Raw genomic sequence first — 24,529 nt, 5'->3', positions numbered from 1 at the left:
GCAAACCCACACCCTCTCTTTCTCTCTCACTTTTATTAGGATACAAACAGGTATGGGATGAGGATGAGAAGGAGGAGGAAGAGGAAGAGGAGGAGGACAATGACAACGACGATGATGATGACAAAGAAGAAGAAAAAAAGAAGAGGAAGAGGAAGAGGAAGAGGAAGAGGAAGAAGAAGAAGAAGAAGAAGAAGAAGAAGAAGAAGAAGAAGAAGAAGAAGAAGAAGAAGAAGAAGAAGAAGAAACACATATGCATCCTTGCTTTTCTGAGATAATCTTAACATACAAGTCAGTCTATCTTCCAATTTCCCAAGTTCTTGCTTCAGGCTTTTATATGTTGGAATGGCATGTACCTGTCAACCTGCAGGCATGTGGATTCCAATGCTGTTCAACCACTTTATTGAAAGAGTATAAACCAAATCCCTCTACATTTTTGCCACTGATTTTTCATTTTACGTTGATAACCTTGTTGCACTGCATCACACTTTTTATCACTAATTTGTGATATTATAAAAAAAATGTGATTTGTTATTTTATTCAGTGGCTGATAATTAATCTCACTATCTACACTGACATTCAAATATTTATTCCCAGTGATTTCCTTTAAGTTATCTTTGGTTTTGTTTTGACATGTCTTTATTACCCAAATCAGAAAAGAAATAAAAACCCCAAATCACAATGGAATAATACCAGTTTGAGTGGCCACTTTCAAAACTAACTTTTATAAAATGTATGTAAAGAAATTGGAATCCTGGTACATCATTGATAGAAATGCAAAATAGTGAAGCCATTTTGAAAAACAGTAAGATGTTTCACCAAAAGAATTTAAGCGTTGACTAGTCCTGGAGAGATCGGTGAGGACTGGAGTATACAGTGATTGCCGAGCATGACAGGACCACTGCACTCATGAACACACAGCAGCTGTGCTCCTTGCATAGGGCCTGCACAAGACCAGTCCCATCATCATTTTATCCTGTGGTTGGAAGGGGTTCATAAGTTCCCACCTCTAATTGAAGAGATAGGGACAGTTGATGGTTTCTGGTGGAGGGAGAATCAGTTTTCTTTGACAATGTTGCTGATGGAATGTAGATCATAGTCTACTGGAGAGCTCAGCTCTGGAAGTGTATGAACATCACAAATTTTAGCTGATAGAATACTAAGCAAAACAAAACAAAACAAAACAAAGAAAAACAAAAGGAGAGGACTCAAAGTTGGGAGTTAAAGAAATGGAAAAGATCTAGGAGGAGTTAAGTGAGGGTGTTTGAGGTAAGTATACCCTACACGAGAAGTATATGCACAGTACAAATTGGATCCAAAGGGTTAAATTTTAAAGAATATTTTTCAATTTAAAATGTAATTTTCATGTGATTCAGGAATTCAACTTGCAGGCCTACCAGAAGAATTGAAGTCAGGTTCTTAAAAAAACACTAACACCACATACATGTTCACAGCAACATTAGTCACAATAGCCAAGATGTGAAAATATTCTAAATGCTTCTAAGAGGGTGAATAAATAAAGAAAATGTTATATGTATGTGCAATAAAACAGATGGAAAGAAATGGGAAATAACTGACATTCCACAGGCACATAGTCCTGATTATACATGATGAATATATTATAGACACCTGCGAACAGACTTCTGCCTTAGTAAACACTGCTCTATTGGGTACCTAAAAGTGTGTCAAGTATACAAACTATAATAAAGAGTGAAGAATCCTTAATCTAAGGTAATGAACATACCAAATTGATAGACTATGAATGATTTCATGTCTACTTACCTTTCAACTCTATCTATCTATCTCTATCTTCCTCTCTCCCTCCTTCGATGTGTATGTATTTTAAAAAATGTTAATATAGTTTTCTATTACTTATTTCTCCAAAAATATTTATTAATCCCCTAGCATTTGTGCAGAAAATTGATAGGCAGTAGATGAGATAAAGAAAAGTAAACACTTTAAAACTCTTTTTACTTGGAAAGGTATTTAGATAACTTCATTTGATATACATAAATAAAAAAGGATGTCTATACATAAATACTTCCAATATAAGACCAAATAATGGGATTACTAAAAAATGACATAATGCTAATAATTGCTTTATGCACTTGCTATTCACAAAACACTCAACTAAAAATATTTAGCATGCAGTTAGTATTCACTAAAACCCTGTTTCATGTATGAGGAACAATAAGTTCAGAAGATTGAATGTTTTATAAACTTTACATAGTGATAACAGGAGAGGTTCGTAATTGGAATACAGATTTATCTGATTCCAAAACATTTACACTTTATCCCCATGGCATTTGGAAGGTGTGAAAACCACACCTTAGATAGAAGAAAATCCATGAAGCAGATAGCAAGTGAGATTGACTTTTAAGGCCTCAGGGGGAGAGGATGCAAGCAATCCTGCAGAGACTTGATGTACCAGGGGAGAAGGATACCCAGGGTACCCACCCCTCTCAAAGGAAAAGGGGAGGAGAGACAAGGGAGACACCCTGTCTCCTCTTGATTAATTAAAATAAGAATCATTCTAGCCTCCACTCCTAGAGGCATTGCTACTGTGTCATGTGTGTGTCAGTAGGTAGCAGAGAAGAGAGAGGCTATGTCTACAATCATTGTTCTGACCTACGAACATCTGAATGATTAGTAGCCTAACATTCACTGAAAAACTGAACCTGAGCCAAACACTGGTTTGGTGCTATGTAGACTAGGAAAGACTCTCAGATCCCAGGTGAGAGTAAGCCAGAGACAGACAACCCTCACATAGGGCCACTTGTCTAGGAACAAGCTTGAGACTACCACCAGACTGACGCCATGGATCCCAGACAGGGAGCTAGCCTAAGATGATCCCATGGCACTGGGCAAGCCTGGGAGGGAGGGGTGTGCCCAGTGCCTTAATGCATGAGCTGAACATAGCACTCCTGATGCCACTCTTGAGATGATTCCAGACACTCTGAGACCCTGGGTGCCACTAAGAGGAGCAAGTAGAGAAATGGAAGAGAAAGAGAAAGAGAAAAAGGAGGAAGACACAATAAAGAGAGGCAAAACTGGAGTCGTGAGCCTAGTGAGGAATAACCTGATGTGAATAGCCAGTGATGCCTCCTAAAACCACATCTGGATTCATTGCAGCAGCAAGTGTCAGTGACCTCCAAAGGTCAGGCTAATGTCCCTGGTCTGGGCTGCCATTTGGGGGACATGCTGATATCTGAGGGATGTGTAAGCTGGCTCTGAGGGCTTAAAGGAAGGAGAGCTTGCCCTGCTCTTAGCTAGTTGCAGTATTCAGGAGACTGGACCTTGCACATTGTGGGAGTTGTGGGTGAACCCATCATAAGGATATGAGCATAGATGAGCCTGCCCTGCCACTCATCTCCCCGTGTGGTAGCATGGAAAAGGGAGAGACACCCACCTATAGCAGGTAGGAGACCTGGCCCTGGGGTCATGAGAACAGAAGAACTGGCCCTACCCTTCACCTACTGCAGCACTTGGGAGGGCTGGCTCTGTACCTCACCTGGGTAGCACAGGAGAGGTGAACCTGGTGACAGGGGCACAACCAGCTAGCTGGTCATGCCACTTGTCTGCTTTGTGATGACATGGGCAAAGGAGAGATACCCCTGCCCTTTGTCACCTATGGAGGCAGGTGAGCAGTTTCTGCCCCTCATCTACTTCAGCACTTGGGAGAGTGGGCCCTGCACACCATCTGGAAAGCAGAGTAAAGCTGGCCCTGGATGCAGGGGTTGCAGGTGAACTAGCCCCAAGGGTGTAAAAGTGGAAGAGCCAGTGGGCTGACCAGCTCAGATATCTCTCTCAGGCCTGGTCCAGGACTTTGAATTGGCAAACCTCAACATCTACCCCATCAATGAGCTCTGGAGTTCATGAAGGGGGCAGTCCTACAGATCCAAAACTACAGGATTTCCACCACACAGGGTAACAGGATATCTGAGAGAAGTTTCAGTGAGATTTCAGTACTGATAGAGTAACAAAACCCTGAAAGCCTCATACCAGACCAATGAATCAGTACAATGAACAAATGCAAGCAAAGAGGTGTGGACAAAATTATATACTGTGACACACTACAGCTTCCATGATGTGATTTTTTTCCTGTCTGGGAGGAGGTTACAAGGGTGGAAGATGGGTATGATGGAAAGGGGAGATCAGTGAGGTTGGGGTGCATGATGCGAAATTTACAAAGAACCAATAAACGTTTAAGAAAAAAATAACCATTCAAGCTTTGAAATGAGATACCTGCCTAAAATCTATTTTAATTATAAGGAGAGTGAGCCAAAGTGTTTAAAAAGAAAGCTGAGGGGTGGATAAGAGGACCCACAAGAAAGGAGAAAGACCAATAGATTTCGAGAAAATAGCACGAGAGGGGAGAAATTAAATGGCCATAGATCTAGGTTTACTGAGTATATATTTGACTTAAAGATCAAAGTATAATCGAAGCAGAACTCCAATTCTGTATACACTTCCCTCAAACATACAGCCGAATGACATCAATTAGGGTCTGACCTGCTTTGGTGATCAAATAAGAACTAGCAGTTACTAAGTCTAGAAATAATAATAGAAATAAATATCCATGCAAACAGGCTGGGAAGTGGAATAAAGAACAGGGGTTGATGTTCTGGCCACCAGGAAAAGAAAAGAAAGTAGAAATGGTTATAGAAAGAGTAATCTTGTTGAAATGAAGAGCATTTTAACAAGATAAGCTACAAGTAATAAATAGAATATTGACTGTAGTAAAGAAATACTTACCTGAACTAAAGGGATTTGTTTTGGAAACCTGGGGGAAAGGTCAAGTGTACAGTATTCTAACTATAACCATAGCCACTTACTTACTAGGAAGATAGAAATCAATGCATGGAACCAACCAAGTAGAAAAGTAAAACCCCAATAATGCATGGTATGAAGTAGACAATCAAAGAGTGATGTTTAGTGAGTGTGTACATGAATGGATGTGGAAGCAGTATCATCATACAACTTAGATATTGAACTTTGCTTAAATGGATGGAGACATATGAAAGGAAAAGAACTTATATCTAAGCTCATAAAGCCCTTGATCATGGTTGAGAAACTTCTGGCAGATCATAAGACCCTCAAGTGGAGGAGGTTCCAGAAAGTCGACTGAGGCCATTTTGACATAGCCAACCCTACCCCTCATTCTATTCGTAACCCCACAACTGCATAAACGACCCTCTTCCAGTAACAAAATCTGGATCATAGGGGTTAGGCCTCTGTCAGCCATTTCTATCTAAGAAATAACTGTTGTTCATTTCCTAACCCAGGGCCTCATCATTTCTAACAGTAACTCTGACTGCAAACATCAGGATGCCAGACTGGAAAATCACTCACTCACACAGCACTGGCACCTTCCATGCCCCCTCTGCAACTGAAGATGCATATAAATCCTGAATTCCCCATTATTTACGAATGTGAATCTCTACATAAGCAAGATAACATAATATGTATATGTGTGTGTACATAACACACGTGTATACACACACACACACACACACACACACACACACACATATATATATATATATATATATATATATATATATATATACATATATATATATGTATATAGAATGTGTGAACTTAGATTATGTCCATCCCCTACTAACTCCCTCCAGCTCTTCTCAGACTACCCTCACCACATCCCCTCCCAACTTCCTGCCTTCTTTTTAAATTTTTAATAGTCTAATGAGTCTAAATAGTGCTACCCATACTCACATAGATGTATAAGCCAGCCACTGAAACATGGGTAAAACCTACCAGAGATCCCACTCATGCAAAACAACTGACTCTCCCCCCCCAACCCCTGAAGGCATAAAATGCCAGTAGATCCTCATGTAGAAGTGGGGCCTTATGAACCCCTATGCCATCCATATTGGAATTTTGACTGGTTCAATCCTGTATAAGTCTTGTGCAGGCAACCATAGCTGCTGCTTCTTTATGAGTGCATCAGTCCTATCATGTCCAGAGGAGACTGTTTTACAAAAGTAGTCCCCATCCTATGGCTCTTACAACCCTTCCACTCCCTTTTCTGTGGTGTATCCCAACCCTTCAGAGAGGAGGGTTGCAATACAGATGTTACAGTTCAGGCTGGGCACTCTGCTGTCACTTTTCCCCTGTACTTTGATCAGTTGTGAGTCTCTGTATTAACTGATATATCATCTTTCTTGCTCACATTTTAAGTGAAGAGGATGTTTCTTTATTTCTCTCATATATATGAAAAATGAGGTATGAATTTTTCCCCTCTAATCTCCCAAGACTCACATGAGCTTGATCAAAAAGTTGAAGAAACCCATATCCCTCCTGCTTGCACTGACCTCTACACAAAAGAGGTAGAGCAAGTTCCTTAGACGGGTTTGACAACAGCCAATTCTTTATGGGAAATACTGAGAATTTGTACTTTCGAACTCTGCTTTTCCTGGAAACAATCATGTTTGTTTATCAGGGTCTACTTTGAACCCAATAGCCTGAACTTGGTGTTTATCTAAAAGTAGCATTATCTAGTCAGCATGATCCCATGACTGGGATGGAAGTTATACTCCAGTAGGGCAAAATTTCTGGGAAGAAAAATCACTAATAATAGATACTTACTTTGAACATAATGATACTTTGAGCCCTATAGATCTGGTCTGCTGTTTAGTTTTAATTTCCCGTTTATTGAACTACTGGATTTATACCAAAAAATACAGTATCTCCTAGTGTTTGATCATTACTTTTCATTGTCAAAAGCATCTCTTCAGCAGTTCTATTTTTTAAGATAGAATACTGAAATTTAACCAAAAAGTTGAAACCAAAGAAAGCACTGGTAAGAGTTATGAAGGGCATGGGCTTCAGTCAAAATACAATGCAGGAAAACTAGATATTCCAGAAATGAATGATGGAGCCCATTGCCTTTTGAGCCTGCAAAGATTTCCTAAATGCTGAAGGAGAAACACAGTATGTGTTATTTTGTTTTGTTTTTGCCAGGTCATATCAGCTTCAGGTGGTAAGAGAATGGGTGAGTGAATAGTCAGGCATGTGCTTTGTGAAGAGAGAGTAAAGGATCAAGGAGAGGTGTGTGTCCTCTCCCTTACCTACACCAACCTGAGAATTGTCTCATCAAAGTGAATTTGAACTTGATCTATATCAGGGACCTAGAGATTCAGCTGAACTTATGATTTTCTGCCAGGAATTGCTACAGACCCTGAAAGAAGTTCACACAGCAGGCAAGCTGAAAGTCAATAAACCTGTTACGGGAACAACTTCATAGGGAGAATAGGAGGACATCAAGGGCAACAGAAGACATTTTGTGTTAGACACTTTTTGTACTGTGACAAAACACCAAAAGCAGGAGTAGTAGTGGAATATAAAATTTTAAAAAAATATTTATTTGGCCATTTTTAGGAATTTTAGTACATGGTTAGGTGGATCCTGTAGAGAGAATCTCTTATAAACATCACCTGTCAATAAAAAACCATTGGCCAATGAGCTGAGGCAGGATATTTGTATGAGGCAGGACACTGGCAGGAAGAGAGAGAATTCTCAGAAACAGTAAGAGGTAAAAGACAGACTAGGGAAAAGTCTAGAGAAATGAGAGGGGAGACAGACTGAGAAGCAAAAAGACGGATGTAAAACAGGGGGGCAGGTGACTAGGGAAGAGGTGGGCTGGGACTGAAAGAAAGATAATTAACCACATGGTAGACATAGGATAGTTTAAATGGGTTAAATAAGCTATTAGCTAATCAAGGAATGAGCCAAAGCATATGGCCCAGACATTTAATAATAACTAATTAGTCTCAGAGTAATTGATGGGAACTAAGGGACCAGAAGGAAAAGTTAGGTAGAAAGCATCAAGACAGCAAGCACATAGTGGTGCACCTAGGTTGTTGTCTCTGATTGGCTGGAAAGCAGAGATAGACAGAAAGGGCTTCAAGATAAGGAATTCCTTCAAAGGAATGCTCTTGATGACTTACATCCTCCAAGTAGGCCTGGTTCCCAAAAGGCCCATTCAGCTATGAACTCGTGCATGAACAAATCTAGTAAAAACTCCAGCACCTTCACGATCCAGTCACTTCATAGGAATGCCACCAGCTTAAGATCAAGACTTTAACATGAGCCTTTATAGGACCCTTCATATCCAAACCACACCACCTCCCACCCCTGGTCCTCAGAAGCTCAATTTTATATCATAACATAAAATGCATTTAGTCTCTTTCTAAGGGCATTTCTCAAAAGTCCAAACTCAAAGTGTCCTCTGAGGCTCCCTATTATCAAGGCAAACAATGTTGGTTGTGAGCTCCTATAAAATCAAGCAAATATAAACAGAAACAACTGCACAACGTAACTACCATCATTCCCAAAAGGAAAAAATGGGACAAAGAATGGGGGTGGAACTAAGGCAAGACCTAAGCCCATGAAAGTAAACACTAAATCTCATCAGTCTGCCTGGAGTCACAAGAATTGGTAGTAGAATGTGAGCTCCTTAGACCTTGATGTCATCAAACCACATGGTTCTCCTTCAGGCTGGCTCTTCTCACTGCCTAGACTTTTTCTTTGCAGATGTTCCATGTCCTCAGTGATTTCTAGTCCCTGTGTCCACTGTGGCTTAAATTTTGCCCTCTGAGCTTCACAAGTCCTCTTATCAAGAAACTACTCACAGAGAATCCAAACTGCTATATATTGGCTGAGTTTCAGGATTTCCTTTTAAATCCCTGAGAAAACCTCCATGACCCTGTAGCTATGGCATTCCATGTGCCTGCAGAATCAGCATTGCATGGACAATGGTAAGTTCTGCCTCCAGCTTGAACTTGGACCACAGTTGTGCTGACCTCTGTGTGTCTGAGTATAATGAAATGAATTCTGATGAAGCAACATTCCAGGAAGCCCCAAGAAGCAGGATGTGCGGTCAGGGCTCTCTTCTAAAACAACATCTTTCAAATAATTCTACACTTTGACACAGAAACTTGTGGTAGACAAGGTCTTGGCAAGTCCTTTGACAATGTTAAGACATCTCTCATATTGTTCCAAGTGCAAGGTATATTTTCTTCCTTTCTAAACCTTTTACCTGTGAAAGGATAAATATTCTTTTGAATTCAACCTCTGTTCAGTTACTTCCTCCAAGTAAGCAGCACTTCCAACAAGTCTTTCAGCTACTAATTCAACAACGTCTCGATCTGTTCATGAATTTGGGAAACAGGAGACAATGACCAATTTATTCCAAAGATGATCTTCAGAAAGGACTGTTTAAATAATCAGTTCAGCATAGATAGAGAGGAAACACCTGAAGAGTTTTACTGAGGGAGAATCAGCTTATGGAGACCAGAGAAATGCTCTAACAGTAGAACACTCAGCCCCATCCTAGCTTTTAAGAATGGAAGTATACGATAGAAAAGATAACTTAAAAGCATTGTGGCTAGGGAGACATAACAACAGATCCTGAAGAAATCCAAAGCACCATTAGATCCTTCTACAAAAGGCTATACTCAACAAAACAGGAAAACCTGAATAAAATGGACAAATTTCTAGAAAGATGCCAGGTAACAAAGTTGAATCAGGATCAGGATAATGATCTAAACAGTCCTATATCTCCTAAAGAAATAGAAGCAGTCATTAATAGTCTCCCAACCAAAAAAAGCCCAGGATCAGATGGGTTTAGTGCAGAGTTCTAGCAGACATTCAAAGAAGATCTAATTCCAATTCTGCACAAACTATTCCACAAAATAGAAGCAGAAGGTACTCTACCCAACTCATTCTATGAAGCCACAATTACTCTGATACCTAAACCACAAAAAGACCCAACAAAGATAGAGAACTTCAGACCAATCCCTTATGAATATCAATGCAAAAGTACTCAATAAAATTCTCACTCACCAAATCCAAGAAAACATCAAAACAATCATCCATCCTGACGAAGTAGGTTTCATTTCAGGGATGCAGGGATGGTTTAATATATGGAAATTCATCAACATATTCGATTATATAAACAAACTCAAAGACAAAACCACATGATCATCTCATTAGATGCTGAGAAAGCATTTGACAAAATCCAACACCCATTCATGATAAAAGTCTTGGAAAGATCAGGAATTCAAGCCCATACCTAAACATGATAAAAGCAATCTACAGCAAACAAGTAGCCAACATCAAAGTAAATGGTGAGAAGCTTGAAGCAATCCCTCTAAAATCAGGGACTAGACAAGGCTGCCCACTTTCTCCATACCTATTCAACATTGTACTTGAAGTCCTAGCCAGAGAAATTCGACAACAAAAGGAGATCAAAAGGATACAAATTGGAAAAGATGAAATCAAAATATCACTTTTTTCAGATGATATGATAGTATATATAAGTGACCCTAAAAATTCCACCAGAGAACTCCTAATCCTGATAAACAGCTTCAGTGAAGTAGCTGGATATAAAATTAACCCAAACAAATCAATGGCCTTTCTCTACACAAAGAATAAACAGGCTGAGAAAGAAATTAGGGAAACAACACCCTTCTCAATAGTCACAAATAATATAAAATATCTTGGTGTGACTCTAACTAAGGAAGTGAAAGATCTGTATAATAAAAACTTCAAGTCTCTGAAGAAAGAAATTATAGAAGATCTCAGAAGATGGAAAGATCTCCCATGCTCATGGATTGGCAGGATCAACATTGTAAAAATGGCTATCTTGCCAATAGCAATCTACAGATTCAATGCAATCCCCATTAAATTCCAACTCAATTCTTCAATGAATTAGAAAGGGCAATCTGCAAATTCATCTGGAATAACAAAAAACCTAAGATAGCAAAAACTCTTCTCAAGGATAAAAGAACCTCTGGTGGAATCACCATGCCTGACCTAAAGGTTTACTACAGAGTAATTGTGATTAAAAACTGCATGGTACTGGTATAGTGACAGACAAGTAGACCAATGGAATAGAATTGAAGACCAAGAAATGAAGCCACACACCAATGGTCACTTGATCTTTGACAAGGGAGATTAAAAGACAGCATTTTCAACAAATGGTGCTTGCACAACTGGTGCTTATCATGTAGAAGAATGGGATTTGATCCATTCCTATCTCCTTGTACTAAGGTCAAATCTAAGTGGATTAAGGAACTCCACATAAAACCAAACACAGCGAAACTTATAGAGGAGAAAGTGGGGAAAAGCCTCAAAGATATGGGCACAGGGGAAAAATTCCTGAATAGAACAGGAATGGCTTGTGCTGTAAGATCGAGACTCAACAAATGGGACCTCATAAAATTGCAAAGCTTCTGTAAGGCAAAAGATAACATCAATAAGACAAAAAAAAAAAAAAACACCAACAGATTGGGAAAGGATCTTTACCTATCCTAAATCAGATAGGGGACTAATATCCAATATATATAAAGAACTCAAGAAGGTGGACTCCAGAAAATCAAATAACCCCATTAAAAATGGGGCTCAGAGCTAAACAAAGAATTCTCACCTGAGGAATACCAAATGGCTGAGGAGCGCCTGAAAAAATGTTCAGCATCCTTAATCATCAGGGAAATGCAACTCAAAACAACCCTGAGATTCTACCTCACACCAGTCAGAATGGCCAAGATCAAAAATTCAGGTGACAGCAGATGCTGGCGAGGATGTGGAGAAAGAGGAACACTCCTCCATTATTGGTGGGATTGCAAGCTTGTAAAACCACTCTGGAAATCAGTCTGGTGGTTCCTCAGAAAATTGGACATAGTACTACCAGAGAATCCCGCAATACCTCTCCTGGGCATAAATCCAGAAGATGTTCCAATCGGTAAGGAGGACACATGCTCCACTATTTTCATAGCAGCCTTATATATAATAGCCAGAAGCTGAAAAGAACCCAGATGCCCCTCAACAGAGGAATGGATACAGAAAATGTGGTACATTTACACAATGGAGTACTACTCAGCTATTAAAAAGAATGAATTTATGAAATTCCTAGGCAAATGGATGGACCTGGAGGGCATCATCCTGAGTGAGGTAAGCCAATCACAAAGGAACTCACACAATATGTACTCACTGATAAGTGGATATTAGTCCAGAAACTTAGGATACCCAAGATATAAGATACAATTTGCTAAACGCATGAAACTCAAGAAGAACGAAGACCAAAGTGTGGACACTTTTCCCCTTCTTAGTATTGGGAACAAAACACCCATGGAAGGAGTTACAGAGACAAAGTTTGGAGCTGAGATGAAAGGATGGACCATCTAGAGACTGATATATCCGTGATTCCAACCCAAACTCAGCTTCCAAACGCTGACACCATTGCATACACTAGCAAGATTTTGCTGAAAGGACCCTGATATAGCTGTCCCTTGTGAGGCTATGCCAGGGCCTAGCAAACACAGAAGTGGATGCTCACAGTCAGCTTTTGGATGGATCACAGGCCCCCCAATGGAGGAGCTAGAAAAAGTACCCAAGGAGCTAAAGGGGTCTGCAACCCTATAGGTGGAACAACAATATGAACTAACAATTCCCCCCGGGAGCTCGTGTCTCTAGCTGCACATGTATCAGAAAGAAGATGGCCTAGTCGGCCATCATTGGAAAGAGAGGCCCCTTGGTCCTGCAAACTTTATATGCCTCAGTACAGGGGAACTCCAGGGCCAAGAAGTGGGAGTGGGTGGCTAGCAGGGTGGGGGGAGGGTATGGGAGACTTTTGGGATAGCATTGGAAATGTAAATGAATAAAATACCTGAGCCCTCTGACTTAGGAGCAGGGAGTGCCATCTTCGTTCCAGGACTCCACCGAACTTAGGAACTTAGTCTGCACAGGTGAGAGTGTGCACCACAGAGGCAGACAGCTTCTGGGACAGGCAGGAGCCACAGACCCACGAAGGCAGCACCCTTTTGGGGCTGCAGACATCTGGCACCCTCCCAGCCAGAGGAGAGTGGTCAGCCCAGCACAGGAGACCTCTGCCTCAAAAGCAGGGAGCGCCATCTTGGTTCCGGGACTCCACCGATCTTGGGAACTTAGTCTGCACAGCGGAGAGTGTGCACCACGGAAGCTGACAGCTTCTGTGACCTAACAAAGCAACACAGCATCTGGGAAAGGTCCTGTTTTGGGCCTTCTTCTTCGGCCAGGAGGAGGAGGTCCAAACACCAGATATCTGTGCACCTTCCCTGTAAGAGGAGAGCTTGCCAGCAGAGAGTGCTCTAACCACTGAAACTCAGAGGAGAGAGCCTGTCTCCCAGGTCTGCTGATAGACAGTAATCAGAATCACCAGAAGAACAATCTCTAAACAGAGACAACTATAACAACTAACTCCAGAGATTACCAGATGGCGAAAGGTAAACGTAAGAATCTTACTAACAGAAACCATGACCACTCACCATCATCAGAACCCAGCACCCCCACTTCGCCCAGTCCAGGGCACCCCAACACACCCTAAAAGCTAGACCTGGATTTAAAAGCATATCTCATGATGATGGTAGAGGACATCAAGAAGGACTTTAATAACTCACTTAAAGAATTACAGGAGAACATTGCTAAAGAGTTACAAGTCCATAAAGAAAAACAGGAAAACACAATCAAACAGGTAGAAGTCCTTACAGAAAAACAGGAAAACTCATCCAAACAGGTGATGGAAATGAACAAAACCATACTAGACCTAAAAAGGGAAGTAGACACAATGAAGAAAACACAAAATGAGGCAACACTGGAGATAGAAACCTTAGGAAAGAAATCTGGAACCATAGATGCGAGCATCAGCAACAGAATACAAGAGATGGAAGAGAGAATCTCAGGTGCAGAAGATTCCATAGAGAACATCGGCACAACAATCAAAGTAAATGGAAAATGCAAAAAGATCCTAACTCAAAACATCCAGGAAATTCAGGACACAATGAGAAGACCAAACCTACGGATAATAGGAGTGGATGAGAATGAAGATTTTCAACTCAAAGGACCAGCAAACATCTTCAACAAAATTATAGAAGAAAACTTCCCAAATCTAAAGAAAGATATGCCCATGAACATACAAGAAGCCTACAGAACTCCAAATAGACTGGACCAGAAAAGAAATACCTCCCGACACATAATAATCAGAACAACAAATGCACTAAATAAAGATAGATAACTAAAAGCAGAAAGAGAAAAAGGCCAAATAACATATAAAGGCAAACCTATCAGAATTACACCAGATTTTTCACCAGAGACTATGAAAGCCAGAAGATCCTGGACAGATGTTATACAGACACTAATAGAACACAAATACCAGCCCAGGCTACCATACCCAGCCAAACTCTCAACTAACATAGATGGAGAAACCAAAGTATTCCACGACAAAATCAAATTCACACATTATCTTTCCACGAATCCAGCCCTTCAAAGGATAATAACAGAAAAAAACCAATACAAGGACGGGAACAACGCCCTAGAAAAAACAAGAAGGTAATCCCTCAACAAACCTAAAAGAAGACAGCCACAAGAACAGAATGCCAACTTTAACAACAAAAATAACAGGAAACAACAATTACGTTTCCTTGATATTTCTTAATATCAATGAACTCAACTCCCCAATAAAAAGACATAGACTAACAAACTGGCTACACAAACAAGACCCAACATTTTGCTGCTTACAGGAAACTCATCTCATAGAAAAAGATAGACACTACCTCAGAATGAAAGTCTGGAAAACAATTTTCCAAGCAAATGATATGAAGAAACAAGCTGGAGTAGCCATTCTAATATCTGATAAGATTGACTTCCAACCCAAAGTCATCAAAAAGACAGGGAGGGGCACTTCATACTCATCAAAGGTAAAGTCCTCCAAGAGGAACTATCAATTCTGAATATCTATGCTCCAAATACAAAGGCAGCCACATTCATTAAAGAAACTTTAGTAAAGCTCAAAGCACACATTGCACCTCATACAATAATAGTGGGAGACTTCAACACACCACTTTCACCAATGGACAGATCATGGAAACAGAAACTAAACAGGGACACAGTGAAACTAACAGAAGTTATGAATCAAATGGATCTGGCCGATATCTACAGAACATTCTATCCTAAAACAAAAGGATATAACTTCTTCTCAGAACCTCATGGTACCTTCTCCAAAATTGACCACATAATTGGTCACAAAACAAGCCTCAAAAGACAAAAAAATATTGAAATTGTCCCATGCATCCTATCAGATCACTATGGACTAAGGCTGATCTTCAATAACAAAATAAATAATAGAAAGCCAACATTCACGTGGAAACTGAACAACACTCTTCTCAATGATACCTTGGTCAAGGAAGGAATAAAGAAAGAAATTAAGGACTTTTTAGAGTTCAATGAAAATGAAGCCGCAAAATACCCAAACTTCTGGGACGCAATGAAAGCATTTCTAAGAGGAAAACTCATAGCTCTGAGTGCCTCCAAAAAGAAACTAGAGAGAGCACACATTAGCAGCTTGACAACACACCTAAAAGCACTAGAACAAAAGGAAGCAAATTCACCCAAGAGGAGTAGACAGCAGGAAATAATCAAACTCAGGGGTGAAATCAACCAAGTGGAAACAAGAAGAACTATTCAAAGAATCAACCAATCAAGGAGCTGGTTCTTTGAGAAAATCAACAAGATAGATAAACATTTAGCCAGACTCACTAGAGGGCACAGGGAAAGCATTCTAATTAACAAAATCAGAAATGAAAAAGGAGATATAACAACAGATCCTGAAGACATCCAAAACACCATCAGATCCTTCTACAAAAGGCTATACTCAACAAAACTGGAGAACCTGGACAACCCTCTTCCGGTCAGAAAAGCCCCGGGGCAGCTGGGGTGCAGGGTCGGCTGACACTCGCCAGCTACCCACAACACCTGCCACAGGATCTTAAGACTTCTGGTGAGTGGAGCACAGCTTCTGCTCCAATCCAATTGCGCGGGACCTGAGACTGCATTAGTTAGGGAAGCAGAAACCAGCCTGAGTAGGGCCACAGGCCTCATCCGGCCGGATCAGCGCCGGGGTAGCGGGAGCGCAGGGTTGCCTGACACCCGCAACTACCCACGACCCCCGCCACAGGATTTTGGGACTGCTGGTGAGTGGAACACAGCTTCTGCTCCAGTCCAATCACGCGGGACCTGAGACTGCTCTGGTTGGGGAGAGAGAAATCCGGCCTACATAGGGCCACAACCCACTTCCGGTCAGAAAAGCACCGGGGCAGCTGGGGCGCAGGGTCGGCTGACACTCGCCAGCTACCCACAACACCCGCCACAGGATCTTAAGACTTCTGGTGAGTGGAGCACAGCTTCTGCTCCAATCCAATTGCACGGGACCTGAGACTGCATTAGTTAGGGAAGCAGAAACTGGCCTGAGTAGGGCCACAGGCCTCATCTGGCCGGATCAGCGCCGGGGTAGCGGGAGCGCAGGGTTGCCTGACACCCGCCAGCTACCCACGACCCCCGCCGCAGGATTTTGGGACCGCTGGTGAGTGGAACACAGCTTCTGCTCCAATCTTTAAACAGTGACAACAATAACAACTAACCCCAGAGATTACCAGATGGCGAAAGGTAAACGTAATAATCTTACTAACAGAAACCAAGACCACTCACCATCATCAGAACCCAGCACCCCCACTTCGCCCAGTCCAGGGCACCCCAACACACCGGAAAACCTAGACACGGATTTAAAAGCATATCTCCTGATGATGATAGAGGACTTCAAGAAGGACTTTAATAACACACTTAAAGAAATGCAGGAGAACACTGCTAAACAGGCAGAAGACAATAAAGAGGAAGCACAAAAATCCCTTAAAGAATTGCAGGAGAACACTGCTAAAGAGTTACAAATCCTTAAAGAAAAACAGGATAACATAATCAAACAGGTAGAAGTCCTTACAGAAAAACAGGAAAACACATCCAAACAGATGATGGAAATGAACAAAACCATACTAGACCTAAAAAGGGAAGTAGACACAATAAAGAAAACCCAAAATGAGGCAACACTGGAGATAGAAACCCTAGGAAAGAAATCTGGAACCATAGATACGAGCATCAGCAACAGAATACAAGAGATGGAAGAGAGAATCTCAGGTGCAGAAGATTCCATAGAGAACATCTGCACAACAATCAAGGAAAATGTAAAATGCAAAAAGATCCTAACTCAAAACATCCAAGAAATACAGGACACAATGAGAAGACCAAACCTACGGATAATAGGAGTGGATGAGAATGAAGATTTTCAACTCAAAGGACCAGCAAACATCTTCAACAAAATTATAGAAGAAAACTTCCCAAATCTAAAGAAAGAGATGCCCATGAACATACAAGAAGCCTACAGAACTCCAAATAGACTGGACCAGAAAAGAAATACCTCCCGACACATTATAATCAGAACAACAAATGCTCTAAATAAAGATAGAATACTAAAAGCAGTAAGAGAAAAAGGCCAAGTAACATATAAAGGCAAGCCTATCAGAATTACACCAGATTTTTCACCAGAGACTATGAAAGCCAGAAGATCCTGGACAGATGTTATACAGACACTAAAAGAACACAAATTCCAGCCCAGGCTACTATACCCAGCCAAACTCTCAATTAACATAGATGGAGAAACCAAAGTATTCCACGACAAAACCAAATTCACACATTATCTCTCCACAAATCCAGCCCTTCAAAGGATAATAACAGAAAAAAACCAATACAAGGACAGGAACCACGCCCTAGAAACAACAAGAAGGTAATCCCTCAACAAACCTAAAAGAAGAATGCCACAAGAACAAAATGCCAACTTTAACAACAATAATAACAGGAAACAACAATTACTTTTCCTTAATATCTCTTAATATCAATGGACTCAACTCCCCGATAAAAAGACATAGACTAACAAACTGGCTACACAAACAAGACCCAACATTTTGCTGCTTACAGGAAACTCATCTCAGAGAAAAGGATAGACACTACCTCAGAATGAAAGGCTGGAAAACAATTTTCCAAGCAAATGGCATGAAGAAACAAGCTGGAGTAGCCATTCTAATATCTGATAAGATTGACTTCCAACCCAAAGTCATTAAAAAAGACAGGGAGGGACACTTCATACTCATCAAAGGTAAAATCCTCCAAGAGGAACTATCAATCCTGAATATCTATGCTCCAAATACAAATGCAGCCACATTCATTAAAGAAACTTTAGTAAATCTCAAAGCACACATTGCACCTCATACAATAATAGTGGGAGACTTCAACACACCACTTTCACCAATGGACAGATCATGGAAACAGAAACTAAACAGGGACACAGAGAAACTAAGAGAAATTATGAATCAAATGGATCTGGCAGATATCTACAGAACATTCTATCCTAAAACAAAAGGATATACCTTCTTCTCAGCACCTCATGGTACCTTCTCCAAAATTGACCACATAATTGGTCACAAAGCAGGCCTCAACAGATACAAAAATATTGAAATTGTCCCATGCATCCTATCAGATCACCATGGACTAAGGCTGATCTTCAATAACAAAATAAATAATAGAAAGCCAACATTCACGTGGAAACTGAACAACACCCTTCTCAATGATACCTTGGTCAAGGAAGGAATAAAGAAAGAAATTAAGGACTTTTTAGAGTTCAATGAAAATGAAGCCACAACATACCCAAACTTATGGGACGCAATGAAAGCATTTCTAAGAGGAAAACTCATAGCTCTGAGTGCCTCCAAAAGGAAACTAGAGAGAGCACACATTAGCAGCTTGACAACACACCTAAAAGCACTAGAACAAAAGAAAGCAAATTCACCCAAGAGGAGTAGACAGCAGGAAATAATCAAACTCAGGGGTGAAATCAACCAAGTGGAAACAAGAAAAACTATTCAAAGAATCAACCAATCAAGGAGCTGGTTCTTTGAGAAAATCAACAAGATAGATAAAACCTTAGCCAGACTCACTAGAGGGCACAGGGAAAGAATCCTAATTAACAAAATCAGAAATGAAAAAAAGAGACATAACAACAGATCCTGAAGACATCCAAAACACCATCAGATCCTTCTACCAAAGGCTATACTCAACAAAACTGGAGAACCTGGATGAAATGGAGAAGTTCCTAGACAGATACCAGGTACCAAAGTTGAATCAAGATCAGGTTAATGATCTAAACAGCCCTATATCCCACAAAGAAATAGAAGCAGTCATTAATAGTCTCCCAACTAAAAAAAGCCCAGGACCAGATGGGTTTAGTGCAGAGTTCTATCAGACCTTCAAAGAAGATCTAATCCCAGTTCTTCACAAACTATTCCACAAAATAGAAACAGAAGGTACTCTACCCAACTCATTCTATGAAGCCACAATTACTCTGATACCTAAACCACAAAAAGACCAAACAAAGATAGAAAACTTCAGACCAATATCCCTTATGAATATTGATGCAAAAATCCTCAATAAAGTTCTTGCTAACCGAATCCAAGAACACATCAAAACAATCATCCATCCTGACCAAGTAGGTTTCATCCCAGGGATGCACGGATGGTTCAATATACGGAAATCCATCAACGTAATCCAGTATATAAACAAACTCAAAGACAAAAACCACGTGGTCATCTCGTTAGATGTGGAAAAAGCATTTGACAAGATCCAACACCCATTCATGATAAAAGTCTTGGAAAGATCAGGAATTCAAGGCCCATACCTAAACATGATAAAAGCAATCTACAGCAAACCAGTAGCCAACATCAAAGTAAATGGTCAGAAGCTTGAAGCAATCCCTCTAAAATCAGGGACTAGACAAGGCTGTCCACTTTCTCCATACCTATTCAACATTGTACTTGAAGTCCTAGCCAGAGAAATTCGACAACAAAAGGAGATCAAAGGGATACAAATTGGAAAAGATGTAGTCAAAATATGACTTTTTGCAGATGATATGATAGTATATATAAGTGACCCTAAAAATTCCACCAGAGAACTCCTAAGCCTGATAAACAGCTTCGGTGAAGTAGCTGGATATAAAATTAACTCAAACAAATCAATGGCCTTTCTCTACACAAAGAATAAACAGGCTGAGAAAGAAATTAGGGAAACAACACCCTTCTCAATAGTCACAAATAATATAAAATATCTTGGCGTGACTCTAACTAAGGAAGTGAAAGATCTGTATAATAAAAACTTCAAGTCTCTGAAGAAAGAAATTATAGAAGATCTCAGAAGATGGAAAGATCTCCCATGCTCATGGATTGGCAGGATCAACATTGTAAAAATGGCTATCTTGCCAAAAGCAATCTACAGATTCAATGCAATCCCCATCAAAATTCCAACTCAATTCTTCAACAAATTAGAAAGTGCAATCTGCAAATTCATCTGGAATAACAAAAAACCTAGGATAGCAAAAACTCTTCTCAAGGATAAAAGAACCTCTGGTGGAATCACCATGCGGGACCTAAAGCTCTACTACAGAGCAATTGTGATAAAAACTGCATGGTACTGGTATAGAGACAGACAAATAGACCAATGGAATAGAATTGAAGACCCAGAAATGAACCCACACACCTATGGTCACTTGATCTTCGACAAGGGAGCTAAAAACATCCAGTGGAAGAAAGACAGCATTTTCAACAAATGGTGCTGGCACAACTGGTTGTTAACATGTAGAAGAATGCGAATCGATCCATTCCTATCTCCTTGTACTAAGGTCAAGTCTAAGTGGATCAAGGAACTTCACATAAAACAAGAGACACTGAAACTTATAGAGGAGAAAGTGGGGAAAAGCCTTGAAGATATGGGCACAGGGGAAAAATTCCTGAATAGAACAGTAATGGCTTGTGCTGTAAGATCGAGAATTGACAAGTGGGACCTCATGAAACTACAAAGCTTCTGCAAGGCTAAAGACACCATCAATAAGACAAAAAAACCACCAACAGATTGGGAAAGGATCTTCACCTATCCTAAATCAGATAAGGGACTAATATCCAATATATATAAAGAACTCAAGAAGGTGGACTCCAGAAAGTCAAATAACCCCATTAAAAAATGGGGCTCAGAACTGAACAAAGAATTCTCACCTGAGGAATACCGAATGGCAGAGAAGCACCTGAAAAAATGTTCAACATCCTTAATCATCAGGGAAATGCAAATCAAAACAACCCTGAGATTCCACCTCACACCAGTCAGAATGGCTAAGATCAAAAATTCAGGTGACAGCAGATGCTGGCGAGGATGTGGAGAAAGAGGAACACTCCTCCATTGTTGGTGGGATTGCAAGCTTGTACAACCACTCTGGAAATCAGTCTGGCGGTTCCTCAGAAAATTGGACATAGTACTACCGGAGGATCCAGCAATACCTCTCCTGGGCATATATCCAGAAGATGTCCCAACCGGTAAAAAGGACACATGCTCCACTATGTTCATAGCAGCCCTATTTATAATAGCCAGAAGCTGGAAAGAACCCAGATGTCCCTCAACAGAGGAATGGATACAGAAATTATGGTACATTTACACAATGGAGTACTACTCAGCTATTAAAAGGAATGAATTTATGAAATTCCTAGCCAAATGGATGGACCTGGAGGGCATCATCTTGAGTGAAGTAACACAATCCCAAAAGAACTCACACAATATGTATTCATTGATAAGTGGATATTAGCCCAAAACTTAGGATACCCAAGATATAAGATACAATTTGATAAACGCATGAAACTCAAGAAGAATGAAGACCAAAGTGTGGACACTGTGCACCTTCTTAGAATTGGGAACAAAACACCCAGGGAAGGAGTTACAGAGACAAAGTTTGGAGCTGTGATGAAAGGATGGACCATTTAGAGACTGCCGTATCCAGGGATCCATCCCATAATCAGCTTCTAAACGCTGACACCATTGCATACACTAGCAAGATTTTGCTGAAAGGACCCAAATATAGCTGTCTCTTGTGAGACGATGCCGGTGCCTAGCAAACACAGGAGTGGATGTTCACAGTCAGCTATTGGATGTATCACAGGGCTCCCAATGGAGAAGCTAGAGAAAGTACCCAAGGAGCTAAAGGGATCTGCAACCCTATTGTTGGAACAACATGATGTACTAACCAGAACCCCGGAGCTCTTGTCTCTAGCTGCATATGCATCGAAAGATGGCCTAGTCGGCCATCAATGGAAAGAGAGGCCCATTGGACTTGCAAACTTTATATGCCCCAATATAGGGGAATGCCAGGGCCAAAAGAATGGGAATGGGTGGGTAGGGAGGTGGGGGGCGCTATGGGGGACTTTTGGGATAGCATTGGAAATGTAATTGAGGAAAATATGTAATAAAAATATTAAAAAAAAGATAGAAAAAAAAAGAAATTAGGGAAACAACACCCTTATCAATAGTCACAAATAATATAAAATATCTTGGTGTGACTCTAACTAAGGAAGTGAAAGATCTGTATAATAAAAACTTCAAGTCTCTGAAGAAAGAAATTATAGAAGATCTCAGAAGATGGAAAGATCTCCCATGCTCATGGATTGGCAGGATCAACATTGTAAAAATGGCTATCTTGCCAATAGCAATCTACAGATTCAATGCAATCCCCATTAAATTCCAACTCAATTCTTCAATGAATTAGAAAGTGCAATCTGCAAATTCATCTGGAATAACAAAAAACCTAGGATAGCAAAAACTCTTCTCAAGGATAAAAGAACCTCTGGTGGAATCACCATGCCGGACCTAAAGCTTTACTACAGAGCAATTGTGATAAAAACTGTGTGGTACTGGTATAGTGACAGACAAGTAGACCAATGGAATAGAATTGAAGACCCAGAAATGAAGCCACACACCAATGGTCACTTGATCTTCGACAAGGGAACTAAAAAAATCCAGTGGAAGAAAGACAGCATTTTCAACAAATGGTGCTGGCACAACTGGTTGTTATCATATAGAAGAATGTGAATTGATCCATTCCTATCTCCTTGTACTAAGGTCAAATCTAAGTGGATCAAGGAACTTCACATAAAACCAGAGACACTGAAACTTATAGAGGAGAAAGTGGGGAAAAGCCTTGAAGATATGGGCACAGGGGAAAAATTCTTGAATAGAACAGCAATGGCTTGTGCTGTAAGATTGAGAATTGACAAGTGGGACCTCATGAAACTGCAAAGCTTCTGCAAGGCTAAAGACACCATCAAAAAGACAAAAAAAACCACCAACAGATTGGGAAAGGATCTTTACCTATCCTAAATCAAATAAGGGACTAATATCCAATATATATAAAGAACTAAAGAAGGTAGACTCCAGAAAATCAAATAACCCCATTAAAAAATGGGGCTCAGAACTGAACAAAGAATTCTCACCTGAGGAATACCCAATGGCAGAGAAGCACCTGAAAAAATGTTCAACATCCTTAATCATCAGGGAAATGCAAATCAAAACAACCCTGAGATTCCACCTCACACCAGTCAAACTGGCTAAGATCAAAAATTCAGGTGACAGCAAATGCTGGTGAGGATGTGGAGAAAGAGGAACACTCCTCCATTTTTGGTGGGATTGCAAGCTTGTACAACCACTCTGGAAATCAGTCTGGCAGTTCCTCAGAAAATTGGACATAGTACTACCGGAAGATCCAGCAATACCTCTCCTGGGCATATATCCAGAAGATGTCCCAACCGGTAAGAAGGACACATGCTCCACTATGTTCATAACAGCCTTATTTATAATAGCCAGAAGCTGGAAAGAACCCAGATGCCCCTCAACAGAGGAATGGATACAGAAAATATCTTACATTTACACAATGGAGTACTACTCAGCTATTAAAAAGAATGAATTTATGAAATTCCTAGCCAAATGGATGGGCCTGGAGGGCATCATCTTGAGTGAGGTAACACAATCACAAAGGAACTCACACAATATGTATTGACTGATAAGTGGATATTAGCCCAAAACTTAGGATACCCAAGATATAAGATACAATTTGATAAACGCATGAAACTCAAGAAGAATGAAGACCAAAGTGTGGACACTGTGCACCTTCTTAGAATTGGGAACAAAACACCCAGGGAAGGAGTTACAGAGACAAAGTTTGGAGCTGTGATGAAAGGATGGACCATTTAGAGACTGCCGTATCCAGGGATCCATCCCATAATCAGCTTCTAAACGCTGACACCATTGCATACACTAGCAAGATTTTGCTGAAAGGACCCAAATATAGCTGTCTCTTGTGAGACGATGCCGGTGCCTAGCAAACACAGGAGTGGATGTTCACAGTCAGCTATTGGATGTATCACAGGGCTCCCAATGGAGAAGCTAGAGAAAGTACCCAAGGAGCTAAAGGGATCTGCAACCCTATTGTTGGAACAACATGATGTACTAACCAGAACCCCGGAGCTCTTGTCTCTAGCTGCATATGCATCGAAAGATGGCCTAGTCGGCCATCAATGGAAAGAGAGGCCCATTGGACTTGCAAACTTTATATGCCCCAATATAGGGGAATGCCAGGGCCAAAAGAATGGGAATGGGTGGGTAGGGAGGTGGGGGGCGCTATGGGGGACTTTTGGGATAGCATTGGAAATGTAATTGAGGAAAATATGTAATAAAAATATTAAAAATCAAAAAAAAAAGATAAATCTAAAACTAAAAAAAAAACAAAACA

General features: G+C 40.5%; 1 protein-coding gene and 1 pseudogene across 1 annotated transcript in view; one reads left to right on the top strand and one right to left on the bottom strand.

Annotated features, from left to right (window-relative positions):
• The window catches only part of LOC110302753 (olfactory receptor 10J5), a 90,220-nt gene that overhangs the window by 20,193 nt on the left and 45,498 nt on the right, over positions 1 to 24,529 (bottom strand). The gene's annotated exons all lie outside the window — the stretch shown is intronic.
• LOC115032473 (small nucleolar RNA SNORA17) lies at positions 2,537 to 2,659 on the top strand (annotated as a pseudogene).

This window comes from Mus caroli, unplaced genomic scaffold (assembly GCF_978045245.1).
Source record: "Mus caroli unplaced genomic scaffold, Mus_caroli_1 scaffold_1, whole genome shotgun sequence".
NCBI classification, from domain to species: domain Eukaryota; kingdom Metazoa; phylum Chordata; class Mammalia; order Rodentia; family Muridae; genus Mus; species Mus caroli.
The sequence above is the reverse complement of the archived record's forward strand: the minus strand, read 5'-3'. Positions and strand labels throughout refer to the sequence as shown.